The sequence below is a fragment of the Salmo trutta genome, chromosome 7, assembly GCF_901001165.1.
Source record: "Salmo trutta chromosome 7, fSalTru1.1, whole genome shotgun sequence".
Lineage (NCBI taxonomy): Eukaryota > Metazoa > Chordata > Actinopteri > Salmoniformes > Salmonidae > Salmo > Salmo trutta.
Genome location: NC_042963.1, coordinates 36,115,550 through 36,137,477, shown reverse-complemented (window position 1 = coordinate 36,137,477; position 21,928 = coordinate 36,115,550). Strand labels below are relative to the sequence as shown.

At 44.8% G+C, this 21,928-nt stretch overlaps 1 protein-coding gene across 2 annotated transcripts in view; it reads right to left on the bottom strand.

Annotated features, from left to right (window-relative positions):
* The window catches only part of LOC115197315 (leucine-rich repeat-containing protein 4C-like), a 119,698-nt gene that overhangs the window by 22,806 nt on the left and 74,964 nt on the right, over positions 1–21,928 (bottom strand). The gene's annotated exons all lie outside the window — the stretch shown is intronic.

The window sequence follows — 21,928 nt, the reverse complement described above, 5'->3', positions numbered from 1 at the left end:
TTTACAAAGTGATTTGAGTCTCCTACTGTAAAAACTGACACAATGACACGCTGTGGAACGTGGTCACACGGAGAGGGCCATCACCATTATGACGCCGGCGCCCCTGGTTACCCTCCCCTTTCGAAACGTTTTGAAACACAATGCAATCGTCCCCCTCGAATCTTATTGGAGCTCTCGTTGAAAAAGGCCCTACAGATTTATGTTATACAACGTTTGACATGTTTGAACGAACCTAAATAAGAAAAAAATGCATTTTGTTGAAAGAGTAGCCCTGCGCACGTCGGAACTTTTGGTTCAGCCTTCAGAACGCGCTAACAACAACAAGCTAATGGAACATAAAGGATGAACTTTTTCGAACGAAAATACATTTGTTGTGGACCTGGGATTCCTGGAAGTGCCTAAGGATGAAGATAATCAAAGGTAAGGGATTATTGACAATAGTATACAAGACTAGATTTGATATGCGATTGTTCCAAGATGGCTAGCCTATTGCTATTGCTAGCCTATTGTTCTGAGTATCGCATACCCTTTTATCGCAAAGTGTGATTACCCAGTAAAGTTATTTTTAAATCTGGCATTACAGGTGCTTTCAAGAGATATTCATCTATAAATCTTAGAATGACAATATTACATTTTAAAACGTATATCGAACAAAAGAATGCATGCATTGTGTAACATGATGTCCTAGGTGTGTCATCTGATGAAGTTTGTAAAAGGTTAGTGCTGCATTTAGCTGTTTTTTGGTTATTTGTGATGCATGTGGTTGGTCGGAAACTTTTACGATATACTCCTCTAACATAATCTAATGTTTTGCTTTTGCTGTAAAGCCTTTTTGAAATCGGACAACGTGGTTCGATTCAGGAGAGGTGTATCTATAAAACGATATAATTTGAAGAAAAAAATTGAATTTTTTTTTTAATTACATTTTGTTATGCTAATGGCGATAGGATTTTTCGCTGGATGTCCGTCCCGCATACGGGATGGAGGCCGCACAGGGGTTAAATCCACTTCAATCAGTTTAGATGACGATGAGGAGACAGGTTAAATAATAATTTTTAAGCCTTGAGAAAATTGAGACATGGATTGTGCATGTGTGCCATTCAGAGGGTGAATGGGCAAGACAAAAACTGTAAGTGCCTATGAAAGGGGTATAGTAAGAGGGAGCCGGGTGCACCAGTTTGAGTCAAGAACTGCAACGCCGCTAGGTTTTTCATGCTCAACAGTTTCCCTTGTGTATCAAGAATGGTCAACCTCCCACTGTGGGAAGCATTGGAGTCAACTTGGGCCAGCATCCCTGTGGAACGCTTTCGACACCTTGTAGAGTCCATGCCCTGCTGAATTGAGGCTGTTCAGTGTAGTTTGGGAAGAGTAAGCCAATGGAGGATAATTGGAAAACACCATGCATGAAAGACTAAAAAAATTCATGAATAAATAAATGCAACAGGACTTGTCAAAAAGTACATTTAGTGAGAAACAAATAAATAGATAAATAAATCTCAGTCAGTGTTTTGTGGGATTTCAACATTTTGGATTAGAGTGCTCTTCCTTAAACTGGTAGAGATAGAGAGGAGGGCTGTGTGAGAGGGGGAATGGGACAGATAAATAAATGACATACAGAGAACTGAACTGCATACATAATGTGAACTGTGCTCAAATCTCATCTATTCATTCACACAGAACTGGAATAAAAGTTCATCAGGATGAAATGCATAGGCCAGTGGTCAAGCACAGCATATCGTAAAAGGTCCCAGTTACTGAATCATATCTGAGGGAATTAATGTCTCATTAACTGAGAGAGGCTAGGGGAGAACATTATTTTAACTTTAAAACACATTCTGTACTGTAATAGTTTCTGCTGTGCAATTTTCATTTAAATTAATGATATATACAGTTCATTCGGAAAGTATTCAGACCCCTTGACTTTTTACAAATTTTGTTACGTTACAGCCTTCCTCATCAATCTACACACAATACCACATAATGAAAAAGCAAAAACATTTTGACCATGACCATGATAGTATTAATTCAAACCTGCTCACTGAGCGAAGTATTCAGATGCCTTGACATTTTCCACATTTTCTTACATTACAGCTTTATTCTAAAATTGATGACATGTTTTTTTCCATCAATCTACACACAATACCCCATAATGACGAAGCAAAAACTGGTTTTTAGAAATTTTTGCAAATGTATAAAAAAAAATATATATATCACATTTACATAAGTATTCAGACCATTTACTCAGTACTTTGTTGAAGTACCTTTGGCAGTGATTAGAGCCTCGAGTTTGCTTGGGTATGATGCTACAAGCTTGGCACACCTATATTTTGGGAATTTCTCTCATTCTTCTCTGCAGATCCTCTCAAGCTCTGTCAGGTTGAATGGGGAGCGTCTCTGCACAGCTACTTTCAGGTCTCTCCAAAGATGTTTGATCGGGTTCAAGTCCGGGCTCTGACTGCAGGACATTCAGAGACTTGTCCCGAAGCCACTCCTGCATTGTCTTGGCTGTGTGCTTATGGTCATTGTCCTGTTGGAATGTGAACCTTTACCCCAGTCTGAGGTCCTGAGTGCTCTGGAGCAGGTTTTCATCAAGGATCACTCTGCACTTCGCACCGTTCATCTTTCCCTCGATCCTGACTGGTCTCCCAGTCCCTGACGCTGAAAAATATCCCCACAGCATGATGCTGCTATCTCCATGCTTCACCATAGGGATGGTGCCAGGTTCCTCCAGTTGTGACGCTTGGCATTCAGGCCAAAGAGTTCAATCTTGTTTCTCATGGTCTGAGAATCTTTAGATGCTTTTTGGCAAACTCCAAGCAGGCTGTCATGTGCCTTTTACTGAGGAGTGGCCTCCGTCTGGCCACTCTACCATAAAAGCCTGATTGGTGGAGTGCTGCAGAGATGGTTGTCCTTCTTGAAGGTTCTCCCATCTCCACAGAGGAACTCTGGAGTTCTTTCAGAGTGACAATCGGGTGCTTGATCACCTCCGTGACAAAGGCCCTTCTCCCCGATTGCTCAGTTTGGCCAGGCGGCCAGCACTAGGAAGAGTCTTGGTGGTTCCAAACTACTTCAATTTAAGAATGATAGAAGCCACTGTGTTCTTGGGGACCTTCAATGCTGCCGAAAAGTTTTCGTACCCTTCCACAGATCTGTGCCTCAACACAATCCTGTATTGGCGCTCTACGGACAATTCCTTCTTACTCATGGCTTGGTTTTTGCCCGGACATGCACTGTCAACTGTGGGACCTTATATAGACAAGTGTGTGCCTTTACAAATCATGTCAAATCAATTGAATTTACCACAGGTGGACTCCAATCAAGTTGTAGAAACATCTCAAGGATGATCAATGGAACCAGGATTCACCTGAGCTCCATTTTGAGTCTTATCGCAAAGTGTCTGAATATTTATGTAAATGTATTATATATTTTTGCAAACATTTCTAAAAACCTGTTTTCACTTTGTCATTACGAGGTATTGTGTGTAGATTGATGAGGAAATGTGTTTATTTAATCCATTTTAGAATAAGTGTCACGATTTCCGCCGAAGTCGGTGTTCGGCGGTCGACGTCACCGGTCTTCTAGCCTTCGTCGATCCACTTTTCATTTTCCATTTGTTTTGTCTTTGTTTTCTACACACCTGGTTTCTATTCCCCAATTACATGTTCATTATTTAACCCTCTGTTTCCCACATGTTAGTGTGCGTGTTTATTGATTGTTCATGACAGTACTTGTCGGCTGGTTATGTTTGCCGGGTTATGTATTTACGACCGTTATTTTCGAGTGACCAATATTTCTCCGCACCTTGAATATTGTCTGTATACTGGTGCTGACGTGGAATTAAATACCTTGTACACTCATTTCTGCTCTCCTGCGCCTGATTCACTGCACCAATTACCCACCGCCTGACAGAAACACGCACCTCAAAATGGAGTCAGCAGGAGCAGGTGCCCTGGTATTAGGGGTTGAGGAGCGCATCCAGCAGCACCCTGCCATGCTACTGCATCTCGGCACCGCCATGGATCACGTCCTGCAGACCTGGATCATTGGGAGAGAAGAGGAGTTCCTCCAGCGCCTCCACCAGCACCACCACAGGCACCACCACTCACCCCTCCTTCACCCGGTCCCAGTGGTATTCGGCTTGCTCTTCCGAGGGAGTATGATGGGATGGCTGCCGGATGTCAGGGGTTCCTACTCCAGCTGGAGCTCTACCAGGCAACCGTCCACCCGGCTCCTTCAGGCCGTGGGAGCATGTCCGCCCTCGTCTCCTGTCTCTCAGGGAAAGCCCTGGAGTGGGCCAACGCCATATGGGGGGAAGGAGAAGCGGTGCTGGACCAATACGAGGATTTCACCCGCCGCTTCCGGGCAGTATTCGACCACCCGCCTGAGGGTAGAGCGGCAGGTGAACGTCTCGTCCACCTGAGGCAGGGGACGAGGAGCACACAGGAGTTCGCATTGGACTTTTGGACCCTGGCCGCCGGCGCGGGATGGAACGACAGGGCCCTGATTGATCACTACCGTTGTAGTTTGCGCGAGGACATCCGATGGGAGTTGGCCTGCAGGGACACCAATCTCACCTTTGACCAGCTGGTGGACCTGTCCATCCGGTTGGATAACCTGCTGGCTACCCGCGGACATCCAGATCGGGGTCTATTGATTCCATCACCCAGCACCACCGCTCCGACGCCCATGGAGCTGGGAGGTGTTGCGCTTAGGGCGACCGGAGGAGGGGCCGTTCCATGCACAATCTGTGGCCGCAGAGGGCACACTCGGTCGGTGCTGGGGAGGTTCCTCTAGGAGTTGAGGCAGCAGGCAGGGTACTCTCGTGTTACCCCAGGTGAGTCGGCACCAGGCTCATCCAGAGCCCTCTGTTGCTCACATGTTTTTGTTTATTAATTTTCCTGAATTTTCACCGCATTCCCAGCATAAGGCGCTCGTAGATTCAGGCGTAGCTGGGACTTCTATTGACAGTTAATTTGCCCATAGTTTAGCAATCCCTATTGTTCCAGTGGATATGCCCTTCCCTGTGCATGCCCTAGATAGTCGACCATTATGGTCCGGGCTAATTAGGGAGGCCACCGCTCCACTGAGCATGGTTACGCAGGAGGGTCACAAGGAGAGAATCAGTCTTTTCCTTATTGATTCTCCTGCGTTTCCATTGGTGCTGGGCCTACCTTGGTCTGTCATGACCCCACTATTTCGTGGCAACAGAGGGCTCTCACGGGGTGGTCACGAAAGTGCTCGGGGAGGTGTTTAGGGGTTTCCGTCGGTGCTACTACGGTGGAAAGTCTAGACCAGGTCTCCACTGTGCACATCCCCTCTGAATATGCTGATTTGGCTCTCGCCTTCTGTAGAAAGAAGGTGACTCAGTTACCACCCCATCGACGGGGGGATTGTGCGATAAATATCCTGGTAGACGCAGCACTTCCCAGGAGTCACATGTATCCCCTGTCGCAAGAGGAGACAGCGGCTATGGAAACATATGTCTCCGAATTCCTTTGGCCCTCCACTTCACCTGCCTCCTCAAGTTTTTTTTTGTGAAGACGAAGGATGGAGGTCTGCGCCCGTGTATTGACTATTGAGGCATCAACCAGATCACGGTGTGGTACAGTTACCCTTTACCTCTCATAGCCAGTTGGATAGAGTCAATGCACAGGGCGCGCTTCTTCACAAAATTGGATCTCAGGAGCGCTTATAACCTGGTGCGTATCCGGGAGGGAGACGAGTGGAAGACGGCTTTTAGTACTACCTCAGGGCACTATGAGTACCTCGTCATGCCGTACGCATTGATGAATGCCCCATCAGTCTTCCAGGCCTTTGTAGACGAGATTTTCAGGGACCTGCACGGGCAGGGTGTAGTGGTGTGTATTGATGACATTCTGATATACACGCGCCGAGCATATTTCCCTGGTGCACAGGGTGCTTGGTCAACTGTTGGAGCATGACCTGTACGTCAAGGCTGAGAAATGTCTGTTCTTTAAACATTCTGTCTCCTTCCTAGGGTACCGCATTTCCACTTCAGGGGTGGAGATGGAGAGTGACCGCATTTCAGCCGTGCGTAATTGGCCGACTCACACCACTGTAAAGGAAGTGCAGCAGTTTCTAGGGATTGCCAACTACTACCGAAGGTTTAACCGGGGTTTTGGTCAGGTAGCGGCTACCATTACCCCACTGCTGAAGGGGGGACCATGTTTTTTACCCGTTTTGTCTTCACCCTGTCCTACAGGTCAGGTTCCCAGAACGCTAAGGTAGACGCACTGTCCCGGATGTATGATCCGGAGGAGCGGTCCATGGATCACACTCCCATACTCCCGGCCTCTTGCCTGGTGGCACCGGTAGTGTGGGAGCTGGATACGGACATCGAGCGGGCGTTGCATGCAGAGCTCACTCCCCTCCAGTGTCCCGCTGGGCGTCTTTACGTTCCATCTGCTGTCCGCGACCGTTTGATCTATTGGGCCCACACGTCACCCTCCTCTGGTCATCCGGGCATCGGTCGGAAAGTGTGCTGTCTTAGTGGGAAGTACTGGTGGTCCACCTTGGCTAAGGACGTGAGGGTTAATGTTTCCTCCTGCTCGGTGTGCGCCCAGTGCAAGGCCCCTAGGCACCTGCCCAGAGGGGAGTTACAACCCTTACCCATTCCACAGCGGCTGTGGTTGCACCTGTCGGTGGACTTCCTAACGGATCTTCCTCCCTCACAGGGTAACACCACGATCCTGGTCGTTGTGGATCGGTTTTCTAAGTCCTGCCCTCTCCTCCCTTTGCCCGGTCTCCCTACGGACCTACAGACTGAGGAGGCCCTGTTCACACACATCTTCCGGCACTACGGGGTGCCTGAGGACATAGTATCTGATCGAGGTCCCCAGTTCGTGTCAAGGGTCTGGAGGGCATTCATGGAACATCTGGGGGTCTCGGTCAGCCTTACCTCAGGTTTTTACCCGAGAGTAACGGGCAGGTGGAGAGAGTGAACCAGGATGTGGGTAGGTTTCTGCGGTCTTATTGTCAGGACCGGCCGGGGGAGAGGACGACGTTCATACCCTGGGCAGAGATGGCCCAAAACTCGCTCCGCCACTCCGCCACTCCTCCACTAACCTCTCCCCCTTCCAGTGCGTACTGGGGTGCCAGCCGGTTCTGGCGCCTTGGCATCAGAGCAAGATCGAGGCTCCTGTGGTGGACGACTGGTTTAGGCACTCGGAGGAGACATGGGACGCCGCTCATTTGCACCTTCAGCGGGCCGTGAGGCGTCAGAAAGCTAGTGCAGACCGCCACAGCAGTGAAGCCCAGGTGTTCACACCGGGGGACCAGGTCTGGCTCTCGACTCGAAACCTGCCCCTCCACCTGCCCTGCCGGAAGCTGGGCCCACGGTTTGTGGGGCCATTCAAAGTCCTGAGGAGACTGAACGAGGTTTGAGACAGGTTACAGCTTCCCCCCGATTACTGTATTAACCCTTCATTCCATGTGTCTCTCCTCAGGCCGGTGGTGGCTGGTCCACTCCAGGAGTCTGAGGTGCAGGAGGTACCTCCGCCCCCGGCGTATGCAGATCGAGCCATACTGGACTCGAGGCGTCGAGCGAGGGGCCTTCAGTACCTCGTGGAGTGGGAGGGGTATGGTCACGACTTCCGCCGAACTCGGTCCCTCTCCTTGTTCGGGCGGCGTTCGGCGGTCGACGTCACCGGTTTTCTAGCCATCGCGATCCACTTTTCATTTTCTATTTTCCATTTGTTTTGTCTTTATTTTCTACACATCTGGTTTCTATAATAAGGCTGTAACGTAGGAAAATGTGGAAAAAGTCAAGGGGACTGAATACTTTTCAAATGCACTGTAGCTATACCCATTGAATCTTATACTGCATGTATAGCATGCTTGTATCAAAATAAGAAAAGAAAAGTACACTAAAGCAACATATCAAGGTTATGAGTTACAGAAACGAGCCTTGTCATTTGTAAGCCCTTGAGAGATACCTTGCAATGGTTCTAAATTAACTCTTACATGGTTCTTCTATAAACACCTGAGTGAGTATATGTTATATAGAAGCAACGTATAATCATGCATTTTGATTATGCTAATTTGAACAACCATTATTTAAGGTACTAGACTATTTAAGGTTCCCATCCCTACTGTGAAGCACCTGATACATTCAGATACAACCACACACGACTAAGATTCTCACCGCACAGTTTTATTTGACGCTATTTCGATATATAAGACATTTCTCAATTTCTGCCACTGGGGTGGCTGGCAGTGGCTCATTTGTGAGTCAACACTGACCATCAGTCTACATCCAGCCAGTGTCAGGGAGGGCGATGTGGCCATCGGAGCATGAAAATAACCATGTAACGTGTCTGCAGGGCAGCCCATTCTCTATACAAATGAGCTGGGATCATATCCACGGGCTACGTCTACAGCACCGAGCCAGCCACAGAGCTGGAGCAATCGTCCGATCCCCCAGTCGGGGAATGACCCCGGAGCAACACATTTTCATGACAAATGAGGCGCAGTAATTCCGATTGGCCTCTTTAGACACGAGTTTCGGGCAGAGAGCTCATTTAGACTGCTGGCCCTGAAACCCATGTACGACCACAGCGTCATGCACATGCACACAAACACGCACGCAGGGACACACACACACACACTCATGAATAGATACGGATATAGACACACACCGGCACACAAATGCACACACAGACAGAAGGCACAGAGCGTCGTGTCAAGGTAAGTTTACATTCTGCAACCACACAGGCTCATTCATTCAAACCCACATCACACACACACATACACAGACATACACATACCCTCTGTCAATACCTCCCTTTCTTTCACAAACACAGATTTTCTTTGTCATTGCTATTGTGTATACCTCACTGAATTCCTAACCAATTTCTTCACTAACCAATGAGAGAGAGAGGTCTGTTGTTGTAGTCTGTTGTCCTTTAATGTCACTGATTTATTTCCACAATTAAGCAGAATCTGACACCCAGGTGCTTTATCGATCATTTCAGGCTGAGGAGAAGGGGGGGAGGGCACAACTCAGGAGATGTGTATCGGTCTAGATCAATCTCCCTGCATGTTTTCTTTCACAATCAATGTCCAAATAGCTCTATCACATAGGCAAGGATAAAATCCCCAAGTCTGTGTTTGTGTGCCTTTGTGAGTCTGTCTATGTTTGCGTTTGTGTGAGTCTGCATTTGGTCATGCTGTGTGTTCGTGTGTGTACCTCCCATTCTGTGATGCTTCATCCTGTTAAGGTTTCCGAGTGACTGTGGTTAGAAAATGGCCGCTAAACATTATGCTGTCATTTCATGGATGTGTGAGGCAGTCAGAAGCATCTCTCTCTCTCTGTCCACATTAGTCCTGTCAACCTGGGTGTCTGGCAGAGGACAGGGTGACCATGCACAACATCCAGTCTGACCCGGCCATCTAGAGGTCACAACCCTGGGCCGCCAGGCTGCAGGCTAGAGCAGCAGCAACAGCAGCTTCTGGTCTGTGTGATGGAAGACGTGCCACAGACGCAACAGCTGCTGGACCAGGAAGAGAGAGAGTCAGAGAGGCAGCTCCCAGGGAACAGCTGTCTGCTAAAGGCTACCAGGGAGGGCAACAACTAACCAATCCAGGTGTTTGGTGAAGAATGGAGGAAGTGTTGTGTTGAATGACCTTTGTGACCCATTTGGTTTCTGTGAATGAAGTAACTATAATCAAAGGTGTGCTATGAATTTGGATTTTTGTTTCAAATACAATTGAATAAGCACGGTACAGTAACAACCCGTTGCATTTCTGTTCCAGCATATAAACCAGAGGTGTATCTTTTTATGTAGTTTTCATCTTGAAGTGCATCGGGGAGCTTAATGACTCATGTTGACTGAGCTACAATACACATACCAAAGAATGGAGGAAGAGACAGAGTCAACTGAGCAATCCAGACACCAAGCCTATGGATGGAGGAGTGTCATTCCCACGATAGAGTGCCTATAACTAGTTAATAACAGCTAATTGAGCTCCAGGAGCTCTCTCTCATGCCCCGTCTATTTCAGTACACACCAGTGCAATTGTTTGTGTTCAACCAGGTTTTACCTTTCAAACGCGCTTGGGAACATTTAGCAATGACACTGATGTTTGTTGTTGCACTGCTGCCGAGCTCCTGGTGATTCTGCTTTTAGCCAATCAGTAACACACAAGACGAGCACACAGACAAACAGATACTCACAACACGCATGGTCGCATGACTTTGTCTGAAAGTGAGGGTGCAAAAATAAAATATTCATATTTCAACATTTCTTCACAGGGGGAATTCATATTTATGAACAGAACACCACTTTTTTATTAGGTTCCGCCACAATAAATTATATTTAACTTGAATACTTGAATGAAACACACAAGGCCAGAAAAAAATATGTGTGCATTTATCTAGGCCTATATGCAAACGGTACAGCACAATTCCTAATATACAGTGCCTTCAAAAAGTATTCATACCCCTTGACATATTTCACATTTTGTTGTGGTACAGCCTGAAATGAAAATGGATTAAATATATGTTTTTTTCTCACCTATCTACACACAATGGCTCATAATAACAAAGTGAAAACAATAACATATATCTTTTAAACATTTATTGAAAATCAAATACACATATGTACAGTGGGGGAAAAAAGTATTTAGTCAGCCACCAATTGTGCAAGTTCTCCCACTTAAAAAGATGAGAGGCCTGTAATTTTCATCATAGGTACACGTCAGCTATGACAGACAAAATGAGAAAAGAAAATCCAGAAAATCACATTGTAGGATTTTTAATGAATTTATTAGCAAATTATGGTGGAAAATAAGTATTTGGTCACCTAAAAACAAGCAAGATTTCTGGCTCTCACAGACCTGTAACTTCTTCTTTAAGAGGCTCCTCTGTCCTCCACTCGTTACCTGTATTAATGGCACCTGTTTGAACTTGTTATCAGTATAAAAGACACCTGTCCACAACCTCAAACAGTCACACTCCAAACTCCACTATGGCCAAGACCAAAGAGCTGTCAAAGGACACCAGAAACAAAATTGTAGACCTGCACCAGGCTGGGAAGACTGAATCTGCAATAGGTAAGCAGCTTGGTTTGAAGAAATCAACTGTGGGAGCAATTATTAGGAAATGGAAGACATACAAGACCACTGATAATCTCCCCCGATCTGGGGCTCCACGCAAGATCTCACCCCGTGGGGTCAAAATTATCACAATAATGGTGAGCAAAAATCCCAGAAGCACACGGGGGACCTAGTGAATGACCTGCAGAGAGCTGGGACCAAAGTAACAAAGCCTACCATCAGTAACACACTACGCCGCCAGGGACTCAAATCCTGCAGTGCCAGACGTGTCCCCCTGCTTAAGCCAGTACATGTCCAGGCCCGTCTGAAGTTTGCTAGAGAGCATTTGGATGATTCAGAAGAGGATTGGGAGAATGTCATATGGTCAGATGAAACCAAAATATAACTTTTTGGTAAAAACTCAACTCGTCGTGTTTGGAGGACAAAGAATGCTGAGTTGCATCCAAAGAACACCATTCCTACTGTGATGCATGGGGGTGGAAACATCATGCTTTGTGGCTGTTTTTCTGCAAAGGGACCAGGACGACTGATCTGTGTAAAGGAAAGAATGAATGGGGCCATGTATCGTGAGATTTTGAGTGAAAACCTCCTTCCATCAGCAAGGGCATTGAAGATGAAACATGGCTGGGTCTTTCAGCATGACAATGATCCCAAACACACTGCCCGGGCAACAAAGGAGTGGCTTCGTAAGAAGCATTTCAAGGTCCTGGAGTGGCCTAGCCAGTCTCCAGATCTTAACCCCATAGAAAATCTTTGAAGGGAGTTGAAAGTCAGTGTTGCCCAGCGAAAGCCCCAAAACATCACTGCTCTAGAGGAGATCTGCATGGCGGAATGGGCCTAAATACCAGCAACAGTGTGTGAAAACCTTGTGAAGACTTACAGAAAACATTTGACCTGTGTCATTGCCAACAAAGGGTATATAACAAAGTATTGAGATAGACTTTTGTTATTGACCAAATACTTATTTTCCACCATAATTTGCAAATAAATTCATAAAAAATCCTACAATGTGATTTTCTGGATTTTTTTTCTCATTTTGTCTGTCATCGTTGAAGTGTACCTATGATGAAAATTACAGGCCTCTCTCATCTTTTTAAGTGGGATAACTTGCACAATTGGTGGCTGACTAAATACTTTTTTCCCCCACTCTAATTTACATAAATATTCACACCCTTGAGTCAAAACATGTTAGAATCACATGTGGCAGTGATTACAGCTGTGAGTCTTTCTGGGTAAGTCTGTAAGAGCTTTGCCACTTGTATTGTATAATATTTTCACATTATTATTAAAACAATTCTTCAAGCTCTGTCAAGTTGGTTGTTGATCATTGCTAGACAGACATTTTCAAGTCTTGCCATACATTTTCAAGCCGATTTAAGTCAAAACTGTAACTAGTCCACTAAGGAACATTCAATGATGTCTTGTTAAGGAACTCCAGTGTAGATTTGGCCTTGTGTTTTAGGTAACTGTACTACTGAAAGGTGAATTTCTCTCCCAGTGTCTGTTGGAAAGAAGACCAGGTTTTCCTCTAGGATTTTTCCTGCGCTTAGCTCTATTATGTTTATTTTTATGTAAAAAAAAACTCCCTAGTCCTTGACGATGACAAGCATAAGCATAAAATGATGCAGCCACCACCATGCTTGAAAATATGAAGAGTGGTACTCAATGAAGTGTTGTGTTGGATTGCCCCAAACATAACATTTTGTATTATGGACCTAAAGTTGATTTCTTTGCCACATTTCACTCAAGGTTTTCAGTTATACTTTAGTGCCTTATTGCAAACAGGATGCATGTTTTGGAATATATATTTTTTTGTACAGGTTTCCGTCTTTTCCCTCTGTAATTTAGGCTAATTTTGTGGAGTAACTACAATGTTGTTGATCCATCCTCAGTTTTCTCCTATCACAGCCATTAAACTCTGTAACTGTTTTAAAGTCAGCATTGGCGTCATGGTGAAATCCCTGAGCGGTTCCTTCCTTTCTGGTAACTGAGTTAGGAAATATGCCTTTATATTTGTAGTGACTGGATGCATTGATACACAATCCAAAGTGTAATTAATAACTTAATCACGCTCAAAGGGATATTCAATGTCTGCTTTATTTATAGGTGCCCTTCTTTATGAGGCAATGGAAAACCTCTATGGTCTTTGTGGTTGAATCTCTGTTTGAAATTCACTGCTCGACTAAGGGACTATAATTGTATATGCGGGGGTATAAAGATGAGGTAGTCATAAGAAAAATCATGGTAAACAATATTATTGCACACAGAGTCCATGAAATTTCTTATGTGACTTGTTAAGCACATTATTACTCCTGAACTTATTTAAGCTTACCATAACATTGACACAACTGTGAAAAGCATCGGAGTCAATACGGGCCAGCATCCCTGTGGGACGCTTTCGACACCTTGTAGAGTCCATGACTCAACAAATTGAGGCTGTTCAGAATGGAAAAGGGGGTGCACCTCTATTAGGAAGGTGTTCCTCATATGTTGTACACTCAGTGTATACTCAGATAAAAGATTGATTTATTGAAACTACGATATCACCTGGTGATATTATATCATAGAACACAATGTTAAAGGCTGTAACCTTAGCAGTTGTGCTTGCTTGTAGAAGCCTATAGCTGTGAAATGGCATAGCCTTGTTTTGTTAATTTAGCAGACAAGATACGTATTTACTGAGCCCTTATCAGTCAAGACACACCTATATTATAGTAAAAAAACACACGGTAATATAACAGAATAAAATGGAACAGAATATTTTCGATTTAGTTTATTCTGCCTGTTATTTGGAATTTTCGAAATGGACAATTCCACATCGAAAACTGCATGGTTGTCACAGGATCCAACGAAAGTGGCGCCCCTCCTCGGTCGGTCGGCGCTCGGCGGTCGTCGTCGCCGGCCTATTAGCTGCCACCGATCGTTGTTTCTGTGTCGTTTAGTTTTGTCTGTCTGTTCCGCACCTGTTTTGTGTATGTCATTAGTGGGGACTTATTTAATGTGTGTTTTCAGTTGGGATTTTGTGCGGGATTGTTTATTGTCCACTCAGGACGGTGGGCCGTGTGAATATAGTTACTTCGCTGGTTGTATTTTGGATGCTTTTGTAATTTTTGTATTTTACATCGGCACGTAACGTTGACTAACTATTTTCCCTCAAATGCATCCGGTGAAACAGTGCTACAATTTACTAAATTACTCTTCGAAAACATTTTTAAAATGTAATATTGTCATTCTAAGATTTATACATGAATATCTCTTGAAAGCACCTGTAATACCAGATTTAAAAATAGCTTTACTGGGTAATCACACTTTGCGATAAAAGGGGATGCGATACTCAGAAAATGACCTAGTAAATATAGGACTGCGCCATCTTGGAACAATCGCATATCACATCTAGTCTTGTATACTATTGTCAATAATCCCTTACCTTTGGTTGTCTTCATCAGAAAGCACTTCCAGGTTTCCAGGTCCACAATAAATGTATTTTCGTTCGAAAAAATTACTCCTTTATGTTCCAAGAGCTTGTTCTTGTTAGCGCGTCTGAAGGCTGATCCAAATGCTCCGTCGGCCGCGGGACAGCTATTTCGAGAAAATGAATTTTTTTCCATTTAGGTTCGTTCAAACATGTCAAACGTTGTATAACATAAATCTTCAGGGCCTTTTTCAACAAGAGAGCCAATAAGATTCGAGGGGGACGATTGCATTGTGTTTCAAAACGTTTCAAAAGGGGAGGGGAGGGTAGACAGGGCCGCCGGCGTCATAATGGTGATGGCCCTCGTCATGGGACCAATTTCAACAGCGTCTCATTCATTCAGTTTTAATGAACCATTGCTCACTGTGTGAATTACAGGCAAAGATGTGAAGTTGAGTCCACAATTCAGAATTCCACATCCTGTTACGATCGGTCTCAGGGTTTTGACTGCCATATGAGTTCTGTTATTTTCACAGACACCATTCAAACAGTTTTAGAAACTTTAAGGTGTTTTCTATCGACAAGTATTAATTATATGCATATCCTAGCTTCTGAGTTTGAGTAGGAGGCCGTTTAAAATGGGCACGAATTTTTTTCAAAAATCGCTGTAGCGCCCCCTATCCTAGGGGAACGCCAAGAGGTTAATTACAACACACCTGTCATAATTGTTTTCTTTACTAAAGTAGAGTTTTATTATTATTATTATTATTATTGCTAAAGGTACTGCATAGCTGTAAACATATATTTTTTGCAAGAAATTGCACTTGTGTAGCCTAAGAAAGTAGCAGAAATGTGCAGAATGTAGTTTTTAATGCATTTTATTGAAGGGAAACAATAACAGTCTTGAACCTTTTTGGCAACATAGTGATATATTCTTATATACTGTACAATGAGGAATTCAACTACAAAAGACTAGTCTTCTCCCATTTTTTTTAACCATTGCCCCCACCCACAAGGTGTATAAACAACAACAATAAATAAGAATAAAATAAGGTAATAGATACAAAACAAAAATGTTAAGAACATAAATCAATCAACTCTAATTAGCACATGTAGGACAGTATGCAAGTGTGTGTGCATGGACTTTGCAGATGTATTTCTCTCATGTGCAGCACATAGTATTTGTTTTCCAGTCCTTCTTTGGGGGCAGAATTGGCATCTCCTCCTCTTGCCTGCCCCCGCTGCAGCCTCAGGTGGATCAGGACAAGATTCAGCCCCCTGAACAGCTTTCACAAGCGCTGCAGAGGCTGCTGTGTGGGGGACGTGCTCCCTTCTTTGAATGTGTGTGGTTACAAGTGCCTTTCCCTGCTGCTCCAGGAGGAAAAGCCACTTATTCCGCTTTTCAGGCATCCAGGTAGTTGATCTTGTTGATCTTGTTCCATATCACAAAGGCATTGTATGAGGACACATCAATGATGTTACAGAAGATGACCAGGGACCAGCGGGCAGTTATCCCCCTGCAGCTGTAAGTTCCAATCACCTTGTCCAGGTTGTCCATGCCTCCTTTGTTGTGGTTGTAGTCCAGGATGATGGCTGGCTTCCTGTACTCACGATCACTGATCTCAGATATTTGTGCAGTATGCTCAGGAGGAACAAATTCTTGTTCCTCTTTGGGAGGTAAGAAACTAGAGTGGTGGCAGGGGTGAAGGCAAACTTTGATGAGAAGGCCTCTCTCCCCCTTGTTGCGAGGAGAAGCAGGGGGGAGCTCAGGCTTGTTCTTTCTAACTGTGCCAACCATGGTGATCAAGAGCTGCTGGCTGAGTTCAATCAGTAGCACACATAATCTACTTTTCTCAGTGTGTTTGTGTGTGTGTGTGTGTGTGTGTCTGTGTGTGTGTGTGTGTGTGTGTGTGTGTGTGTGTGTGTGTGTGTGTGTGTGTGTGTGTGTGTGTGTGTGTGTGTGTGTGTGTGTGTGTGTGGTTTTTGTGGTGTGTAAATCATTTTATAACTGCCGGTTCAAAAATGACCCTAAGACAATCTTTGTACCCTGGTGGTGTACAGCTTTCATGGAAATATGAACAAAGGCGATGTTTCACTTTTTCTAATGTTGGGGTCACTCTAGGAAAAGTCATCAAATTTCAAGTTGAAAAAATATAATTTAGGGCGTTTTCTCTGCTGTTAAACATAGTGGGGGGTCATTTTTGACCCTTCATTTTAGGGCTAGGGTGCAGTATTTTCACTTTTGGATGAAAAGCATGCACAGAGTAAACGGCCTAATACTCCGGCCCAGAGTCAAATATTTGCAAATGATTAGTATATTTGGATAGAAAACACTCTAAAGTTTCCAAAACTGTTTGAATGATGTCTGTGAGTATAACAGAACTCATATGGCAGGCAAAAACCTGAGAGAAATCCAACCAGGAAATTAAATTCTGGTTCCTGTAGTTTTCTCAAGTCCTTGCCTTTCTGACACACAGTGAGTTAGGACTCAAATAGCACATCCTAAGGCTTCCACTAGATGTCAATAGTCTTAGAAAGTTGTTTGAGCCTTTTGCGGTAAACACAGCCCGAAGGAGAACGCTGGTAAGCAGGTGACCAGAAAAACACTTCAGTTCATTGTGCGCATTCACGTTAGAAGATACCTGCGTTACAAAACGTTTCTCAAGATAATGCATGGGTCCGGTTGGAATATTATTGAAGTTTGAACTTAAAATGGCCCTAAAGATTGATGCTATACAACGTTTGACATGTTTGAACGAACGTAAATAGTACTTTTTTTTACTTTTCGTCGTGAAGGTTTTCTCGCGCTCCCTACATTTTGAGTAGCCTACTGAAAGCGCAAACAACATGGAGTTATTTGGACATAAATTATGAACTTTATCGAACAAAACAACATTTATTGTGGACCTGGGATTCCTGGAAGTGCCTTCTGATGAAGATTATTAAAGGTAAGTGAATATTTCTTATGCTATTTATGTATTTAGATGACTCCAAGATGGCCGGTGTCTATAATTGCCTGCTGTTTTTTTCTGAGCACAGTACTCAGATTATTGCAAAGTGTGCTCTCCCAGTAAAGTTATTTTGAAGTCTGTCAACGCGATTGCATTCAGGAGATGTTAATCTATAATTCTTTGAATAACAGTTTAATATTTTATCAACGTTTATAATGAGTAATTTTGTAATTTGTTGTGCTGATTCACCGGCAGTTTCGGAGGAAAAATATTTTCTGAACATCAAGCGCCAACGTAAAATGCTGTTTTTTGATATAAATATGAACTTGATAGAACAAAAAATGCATGTATTGTCTAACATAATGTCCTAGGAGTGTCATCTGATGAAGATTGTCAAAGGTTAGTGCATAATTTTAGCTGGTTTTCTGCTTTTGGTGACGCTTGTCCTTGCATTGAAAATGTCTGTGTGTAATTTTTTGTCTATGTACTGTCCTAACATAATCTAACTTTATGCTTTCGCCGTAAAGCCTTTTTGAAATCGGACAACGTGGTTGGATTCAGGAGATGTTTATCTATAAAATTGTGTAAAATAGTTGTATGTTTGAGAAATTTGAATTATGACATTTTGTTCTTTTCGAATTTGGCGCTCTGATTTTTCACTGGCTGTTGAATAGTGTGAACCATTGGTGGGACGCTTGCGTCCCATGTAGCCCATAGAAGTTAAGACAACACAAGGGTTAAGCAAGTCAGCCATATCAGCTGTTTTTTTTAAAGGCAGTAAATTAGGCTTAATGAACTGTTTTGCTGCCAGACAAGGCTCTGCTGATAGCTAGGTGTAGCAGTGGTAAGGCTTCACTCCATGGTACTGAAAAGAAAGCTCTGCTGTTGGGCCAGCTTTATTTAGGCCCTAACAGTTTGTGGGCACCGTTTGTCACCGCTATAGTGCAATTAATGTATTCTTTAGTGTTGTGTTGTGTAGTGGCTTTGCTGGTGTCATGTCCTGACCATAGTGAGTGGTTATTTTCTATGGTGGAGTGGTCAGGGCGTGACCGGGGGTGTTTGTCTGTTTTTGTATGTCTATGTTCAGTTTCTAGTTTTGCATTTCTATGTCGGTGTTGTTTGGCATGACCTCCAATTAGAGCAAGCAGTTTGTCGTTGTCTCTAATTGGAGGTCCTATTTAACCTGTTAGGGTATAGGGGGCAGTATTTTCACGGCTGGATAAAAAAATGTACCCGATTTAATCTGGTTACTAATCCTACCCAGTAACTACAATATGCATATACTTATTATATATGGATAGAAAACACCCTAAAGTTTCAAAAACTGTTTGAATGGTGTCTGTGAGTATAACAGAACTCATTTGGCAGGCAAAACCCTGAGACAGATTCTGACAGGAAGTGGATACCTGATGTGTTGAATTGACTTTAAGCCTATACCATTGAAAAACAAAGGGGGTGAGGAATGTTTTGGCACTTCCTATTGCTTCCACAAGATGTCCCCAGCCTTTACAAAGTGTTTTGAGTCTTCTACAGTGAGATCTGACTGAAGAAGAGCTTTGGAACGGCGATGGCCCATTAGACACCTGGCGTGCGATTTGATGGTGGGTACTCTCATTCCGAAACGTTTTAAAAGAGAACCCAATGGTCCGCCTTGAATTTTATTCATGTTCTGGTTAAAAAAGGCCCTAATGATTTATGCGATACAACGTTTGACATGTTTGAACGAACGAAAATATATTTTTTCCGTTCTTGAAGTGAAGTGAAGTCCGGCTGGCTTAGATCATGTGCTACAACACGGAGGTTTTTGGACATAAATGATGAGCTTTTTTGAACAAAACTACATTCGTTATGGACCTGGGATTCTTTGGAAGTGACATCTGATGAAGAGAATCAAAGGTAATGGATTATTTACATAGTATTTTCGATTTTAGATCTCTCCAACATGGCGGTTAGTCTGTATCGCAATGCGTATTTTTCTGGCGCAGTGCTCAGATTATTGCAAAGTGTGATTTCCCAGTAAGGTTAATTTTAAATCTGGCAAGTCCATTGCGTTCAAGAGATGTAAATCTATAAGTCTTTGAATGACAATATAATATTTTACCAATGTTTTCTAATATTAATTAATTATTTTGTTGTCATGACTTGACTGCCGGTATTGGAGAGAAACGATTTCCTGAACATCAACGCCATAGTAAAACGCTGTTTTTAGATATAAATATGAACTTGATAGAACTAAAAATGCATGCATTGTCTAACATAATGTCCTAGGAGTGTCATCTGATGGAGATTGTAAAAGGTTAGTGCATAATTTTAGCTGATTTTATGTCTTTGAATCGACAATACACTACACACAGCTATTGTCAATGTACTCTCCTAACATAACCTAACTTTATGCTTTCCCCGTAAAACCTTTTTGAAATCGGTAAACGTGGTTAGATTAAGAAGATGTTTATCTTTCAAAGGCTGTAAGTTAGTTGTATGTTTGAGAAATTTGAATTTTGACATTTATTTGGTTTCAAATTTGCCGCTCTTGAAATGCACCTGCTGTTGATAGGGTGCGCACGGGTGGCACGCTAACGTCCCACATAGCCCCAAGAAGTTAGTTGATGTTTGTTTCACATGTGTTTGTGGGTGATTATTCGTTGTGAGTGTATTTGATCCTCCTGCGTCACGGTTGGTTGTCTTGTGTATATTTTGAAGTGTTTAATTATTGCATTCGGTTTCACTGGTTAAATAAATATGTGGAACCACGAAAACGCTACATCTTGGTCCGCTCCTTCTAACAGCTGTGACAGAATCACCCACCAAAGAAAGACCAAGGAGCAGCAGAAGTATCTGGAGGAATGGACTTGGAAGGAGATTTTGGACGGTAAAGGACCCTGGAGGCAAACTGGGGAGTATTGTCGTCCGAGGGAGGAGATCGAAGCAGCGAAAGAAGAGTGACGATACTACAAGGCTCTATATGCACCGAAAGGCAAGGCTGAGAGGCAGCCCCAAAATAAATTTAGGGGGGGACACAAGGGGAGTTGGGCAGAGTCAGGATGGAGTCCTGAGACAACTTCCCGTGCTTACTGTGGGGAGAAAGTGATGGAGCAGACAACGTATTTTGCGGTGAAGCGCACTGTGTCATCAGGGCGCATTCAAAGGCCGGTGCGAACTGTGCCCGCACCCCGCAGTTATCGAGCGAAGTTGAGCATCCAGCCAGGGTGGGTTGTGCAGGCCGTGAGCTCCAGACCTCCAGTGCGCCTCCAAGACCCAGTGTACCCTGTGCCTGCTCCGCGCACTCTTCCTCCAGTGTGCCACCATAGCCCAGTACATCCTGTTTCTGCTCCCCGCACTAGCCCGAAGGTGTGTGTTACTAGCCTGGCGCCTCCTATGCCAGTCCCACGTAGCAGACCTCCAGTGCGCCTCCAAGGCCCAGTGTTCCCTGTGCCTGCTCCGCACACTCTTCCTCCAGTACGCCTAAATAGCCTGGTAAGGCCGGGGGCCTGCTTTGACCACACAGTCCGCAGTGCGTCTCCCCAGTCTGGTGAGACCAGTTCCAGCGCCCCGTAGGAAGCCTCTAGTAATGGTCAATGGTCCGACGTCTCCAGCGATAATCCATGGCATGAAGCCTCCAGTGATGATCCATGGCCTGGAGCCTGTAGTGTTAATCCATGGCACGAAGCCTCCAGTGATGATCCATGGCCTGGAGCCTGTAGGGATGATCCAAGGCACGAAGCCTCCAGTGATAATCCATGGCCCGGAGCTTGTAGGGATGATCATGACACGAAGCCTCCTGTGATAATCCATGGCCCGGTGCTTCCAGTGATGATCCATGGCACAAAGCCTCCAGTGATTATCCATGATGTGGAACCAGTAGTGATGATCCATGGCACGGAGCCTGCAGCGAAGGTCCCCAGTCCGGAACCTACAGAGACGCTCTTCAGTCTGGAGACTCCAGCGACACTCTTCAGTCCGGAGCCTCTAGTGACGCTTCTCAGCCTGGAGCCTCCAGCGACGCTCCCCAGTCCGGAGCCTCCAGCGACGCTCTTCAGTCCGGAGACTCCAGCGACGCTCTTCAGTCCAGAGCCTCTAGTGACGCTTCTCAGCCTGGAGCCTCCAGCGACGCTCCCCAGTCCGGAGCCTCCAGCGACGCTCTTCAGTCCGGAGACTCCAGCGACGCCTCCCAGTCCGGAGCCTCCAGCGACGCCTCCCAGTCCGGAGCCTCCAGCGACGGTCTGCAGCCCCGAGCCTCCAGCGACGGTCTGCAGCCCCGAGTCTCCAGCGATGGTCTGCAGCCCCGAGTCTCCAGCGACGGTCTGCAGCCCCAAGTCTTCAGCGATGGCATGCAGCCCAGAGTCATCAGCAGCGGTCTACAGCCCAGAGCCTTTAGCGGGGGCCTGCAGCCCAGAGCCTTCAGCGGCGGCCTGCAGCCCAGAGCCTTCAGCGCCGGCCTGCAGCCCCGGGTTTTCAGCGGCGGTCTTTAGCCCAGAGTTTTCAGCAGCGG